This window comes from Adiantum capillus-veneris, chromosome 18 (assembly GCF_014529385.1).
Source record: "Adiantum capillus-veneris isolate H3 chromosome 18, ASM1452938v2, whole genome shotgun sequence".
Taxonomy (NCBI): domain Eukaryota; kingdom Viridiplantae; phylum Streptophyta; class Polypodiopsida; order Polypodiales; family Pteridaceae; genus Adiantum; species Adiantum capillus-veneris.
The window spans coordinates 150383182-150388723 of record NC_140948.1 but is presented as its reverse complement, the minus strand read 5'-3'; positions in this window follow the sequence as shown (position 1 = coordinate 150388723).

Below are 5542 nucleotides of genomic sequence, written 5' to 3'. Positions count from 1 at the left end.
TTTTGCGTCATTCAAAGCAGAGCAAACGTGTCTACGTGTGTCTCAGAAGCTCCCGCACGCAATGGGACAGCTTCCCTTTGGTTTGGACGAGTTTGCACGTGAGAAAACTCTCCGCTTTTTGCAATTCTTTGCGATAGAACGGTGCGTACTTGTGGGGGATTAGCAATTAGCTAATCTGGTTCATGTGCAAAAGGCTCTTGCCTTGGCAAACATGCATAAAACCCCCAAAACTGTACATGGCCAACGGAGAAGCCCAACCAATGGGGCATTACTGTATGTGCTTAGGGGGGAGAGAGAGATGCACGAGAGCAAATCATTGTGCTACATGAGACAAGGGAGAAGGCAAGCTTTCCATTAAAGTTGTGATCACTTGCACCCACTACTCACATACATAATGTGTTCACTTATGCAAAAATCAGCTCTCTCTCTCTCTCTCTCTCTCTCTCTCTCTCTCTCTCTCTCTCTCTCTCTCTCTCTCTCTCTCTGTTTTGGACACAAACTGAGCCAAAACCCTGAGCTAAACATGGCTAAACACAAGCCGGCGTGAGTAAACCTCCTCACACTGGCCACAAAAAAACCCTCACTCCCTAACACCTGTCCCTAGGAGAAACTGGGACCGACTAAATGAATTCAAAGAAATGCCATAACTCAAGCAAGTGGTAGCATGGAGAGGGCCATGGTGGTGGTATTGTAGAGGCTTCTTGAGTTGAGATTTAGAGAGTAATTTTGTCTTTGAGGTGATCACAAATGAAGTAAAAGAAAAAAAAAACTCTCCACATTCTCAATGTAATTCTCCATCTACATCTCAAGGATGACGGAAAATCTAATAAACCTAAACTCACACTTGATGAGAAAGTTGCTCAAGAAATTGTAGGAGGCCATTAAATAAAGACAAATAGGCATTGTATGCTAAGGAACGTAAGTGTTTTGTTGTCACGTAGTAGGTCACATGAAAAAGGATTGCCCTAAGAAAGAATCTATAAATGATATGCTATCTGCTATTGTGTCAACTTCTGTCTCTACCCCTCAAGTGAATGCTATGAGTGTGATAGAACAAGAAGCTAAGCAGGAGGGGACTTTCGAAGAGGATGACATCATAAAATGCTATGGACATGTTAATGGTCAAAGGATCATGACTCATTGTGTTGTTTGACTCTGAACGTTCTCATGATGCCATAACTGAATCTCTTGTGAAACATGCACATCTTCAAACTTCTCCTATTCATTGTATAAGCACACGTGGCCCCCATTGTGTTATCATCAATTCATTGCCAAGGCTGGTTGGTTCAATAGTTTCTCTCTATTAGATGCAGCGGAAGTGTTTAAGGATTTAGCTCGGATCTAGTTCTCCGCACAAACACAAGGTTACTTTACTTCACCTGAAAGAAGTGAACTGAACTGAATGAAAGAGAGAGACGCACAGAGAGAGAGAGAGAGAGAGAGAGAGAGAGAGAGAGAGAGAGAGAGAGCGCATGTTGGGTCCCAACCACCCTCAAGGGCCGCCTTGCTCTCTTGTGAGAGCAAGTACTTGCTTTATTACTCGCACAAATGCTGATACAATGATGCTAAATGATGAGATGCTAATGGGTACTTGATGTTGATGCTTGATATTGCGGCAAAGATGACGATGATGACAACGAGGCTGTGGGTCAATCTGCTATCGCCAAGGACGGCGATGGTTGAAAAATTGAAAATACTGGTCTTGCTGGCTGATTTGAAAACGTTGCCGATCCGCAAGGGTTGATCACTGAGTGCATGCTGCTTAGGGCTGAAAAACGTTGGTGGGAGAGGTCGAGGGAAAATGCCAAGGGGTGGCGGAAAATGTTAGGTGTTCTGATGGTTGATGAGTACTGCTGAGAAGAGGGATTGGGGGATGAGATACTACTATGGATGCTACTTCTTCTTTTGTCTCTTCTGCTTCCTAGCACTGACCATAGGTTGCCTAAATACCATGCAAAATCTGGGTCAAGCAGTCTCAAGGATCAGCCCACGATATCTTAAAAATCCCAAAGTCACTTAATTATTAAGTGAGCACATAAGAGGCGGTTCACACACTTGAATGCCTATATGCTGACTGACTGTACTGTGCAAGAGAGGGTATGCAACTATGACTGGCGTGGACATGCACACCTTGCTAGAGGCTCACAAGGGTGCCAAGCTAGGTTCTAAGCTAAGACTAACGCTAGACTATAGCAAAAGCTTGTCCAAGTGGCACAAGTGTAATGCACACGTGACTCTCTCTCTCTCTCTCTCTCTCTCTCTCTCTCTCTCTCTCTCTCTCTCTCTAGATCTCTCTCTCTCTCTCTCTCTCTCTCTCTCTCTCTCTCTCTCTCACACACACACACACACACACACACACACACACACACATTCTCTCCTTGGTCTTTATGCTTTTGCATCGTGGACTTTGACATGGTATCAAAGCTCCAAGCTCGGTGATCGCGTATAGAAGAACCCGTGATACTCTTGGCTCTTGGCATTTTCCTTGTTCCTTGTAGTGTTTTAAAACATATCTGGCCATTGGCACACTTGTGACCTCCCAAAGATAGTGGCCATGATGCCTATTGGAGACCCTAGTGTTAGCGTTTTAAAATGTTGGACGCAAGAGGTCATCCTCTACTCCTTGTGTTGTGACACACAATGGTAGAAAGGTTTCCCATTAACGACGACGACAAGGTGTCTCCCATGCCAATCTCTTGGTCGAAGCTAGAATTCACGGTGCCATGATCAGTTTTCTCTAGGTTCTAGTTGTATTTGAATGCCATCTACATGATGTTAGGATATCTGAAGGGCCTTCGGGTCCTAGACTAACTTGACCGAGTTTTGCACAAATCGGCCGAGAGGCCTAAAATCTAGAAGAAGAAGAAATAGAAGGAAAACCCAACTTATGGGGTTTTGCCGAGGGGCCTAAAAATAAAGGACACACACACACACACACACACTTGGTCACATCATCTGACCTAGATAGCATCTATGGGGCTCGGATAATGTCCTGAATCACTATTTCTGGCTACAAAATATGACATCCAACCTGTTGCACTCAAACTATTTTTGAGTTGTGGCCTTAAGGGATTTTTACCTTATGCTTTACAATATTAAATTACTGCCTTAGGGCTATGGTTGCTCTAGCACCTCATCTAGAGGGAGTTGATTGACTATACTCTGAATCACTGTAACATCCAATTTTATGAGCTCGAGTGGATAAATTGGGTTGCTACCTTATGAGAGATTACCTTGTGCTTTACAGCTGCTAGCTTTTTATGTGGATCACATTGGTTGAAATTAGAGCTATTTACCATAAATCTAAAACATTCCGAGCATCTTGTTTGGGATACCTTATGGGTACAACCCCCTAATCTATCTCTTACCTGTTTTTAATAAAAACCTATTCTTTGGCCTCTTACCTGGGCGGCTTTCAAGCTGATTGATTTTGCTAGGTTCTCATCACGCTCTCACGGCACTCATACTGCATCACGACCCCACTCTGATAACCTCGCATAATGAAGGGTTGCCTGCCATGAATTCTTTGCCTCCCTCTCATTGATTGAGTCTTACCTAGAATACCTCTTACACTCATCGATGCTAGGCGGCCGTGGCACCACCACAAATGATTATTTTTGGAAGGTCTTCCCTGCCTCCTCCACTATAAAAGGTGAGGGGATGTTCCCTTCACGTAGGCTTGGTTTCCCTTGGCTACTTGGAGAAATATTTGGGATTGCGTCTGCTCATAGTTTTTTTTATCTCATTGCTCAAAAACCATGCTTTGTTATCTAATTATAAACAGGATTTTTTTAACTTTTTGGAAGAACTATTCTTTTGGGGTTTGTCGAGGAAATGGTACAATTTTTACACATCAGCAAAGGGTTTTGTTTGGCTTCTTGCCTGGTATTGACTGCATACTTATTGTGCTAGAATATAACTTCAAATCTATCATGCATATGGTTACTATTTTGGTTTTTTTTGACACTGATGGTGAGTATATAAGCTGAATGCCTGGTGGGGGTGTTGGTTATGCATGGATATTTAGGTTACTGGAATGTGGTTTACTGGTTATGCTACCATATTCTGATAGTTGCAGTTGTTTATGTTACATTCAAAATTGCAAAAAAAAAGGGGGAGTTAATACTTGATGATTTGGCCTAGTCAAACTGGTTATACACAGACTTTATATCTTTGGCTTCATCTTGGGTGTGATTGGATATTAGCCGGATCTAGTTTTCCATTATACAAAGCTGGGCTGATATAACTGATCTTTACAAATGGATAATGATTTGTTTTTTGTGTGCTTTTGCTACCCTAGTTTGTTATGGTATTTTGATTGGGAGAAGAATGTTATGACTTATAAAACTTCCAAACTTCACCTGTTTCTTGCTTATCTGGCATAGATTTGGTTCTTCACTTACATCTAGTGATGATGCTTAACATAAAATAAATTTTGTTTTTTTACTTCTAGCTCTGACTTAATATAAATGGAACCTTCTGCATGTTGCCGGATGCCTCACTTTGCTCTGGTCCAGGTTTGATAAAATTGTAAATACTAAAATCCCTTTATTTAGCAGGAGATACTGGTCCTCTTTTCACTACTCCTGGTCTTCTAAACCTGCTCTCCACTCATGGATAATGATCTGGTGTTGTAAATAACTAAGTTTCTTATGATATTATGATTTGGGGAAACTGTTTTGACTTACAAAACTGACTGTCACCTATTGCTTGGTTGTCGGGCTTAGATCTGATTTTCCATTATAGCTTGTGCATACTACCTTGTCTAGTATAACTAGATAAAACCAGACTTTATACCTTCTGCTTGACATTTAGATTGTAGCCTTAAAACTAGTTCTTTTTTTCACTACATTTGGTTGGAGTCCTTCTGGCCAACTATAGCCTAAATTTGGATAAAGATACTTTGGACCTGCTCACTAAAACTTGAGTAAAAATCTATCTAAAAAACTTTTGTACCTTATGGTTGGTACATTATAAATTAAGGGATGACTTGAAAACTTTTTATTAACCAGTGAGAATGTGCTCCATTTTTTTACTCTGGCTGACACTTTTTGGGCACTCCAATCTAACTGCTCTTTGGATACCAATCTCTTAAAAGGTGCAGATAGTTAAGCAGGCCTATTACAAAAGGTTACTCGCATGACTAAGGTTTCTGCTGGTTGACCTAAACCTTTTTTTTCATACATTGCTTAAACTAAGGAAATTAGATATGATGATATGGATTTGTCGACTTCCTCTCACATTAAAAGGTTATTTTAAGCATATGAAGTAATTCTGGTAGGATTACTTTGTATATGACAATAGCTAGTCTAAATACTTTTTAAGTTTGACATGGATAACAACTGATAGGTTCTTTGAAGCCTACCATACGTAGCCAAGTCTAACATATCTGTTGTCTTGACTACATGGATGCAGGTGAATTCTATCTTGGCTTAAAGAGGTTTAGCTTGCTGCAGTCCGACTTTGGAAACATTTAATGATTCAATTGGGATAGTTTTGAAACCTTTGTACAAATTCATTTAGAATGATACTTCATTCTTAT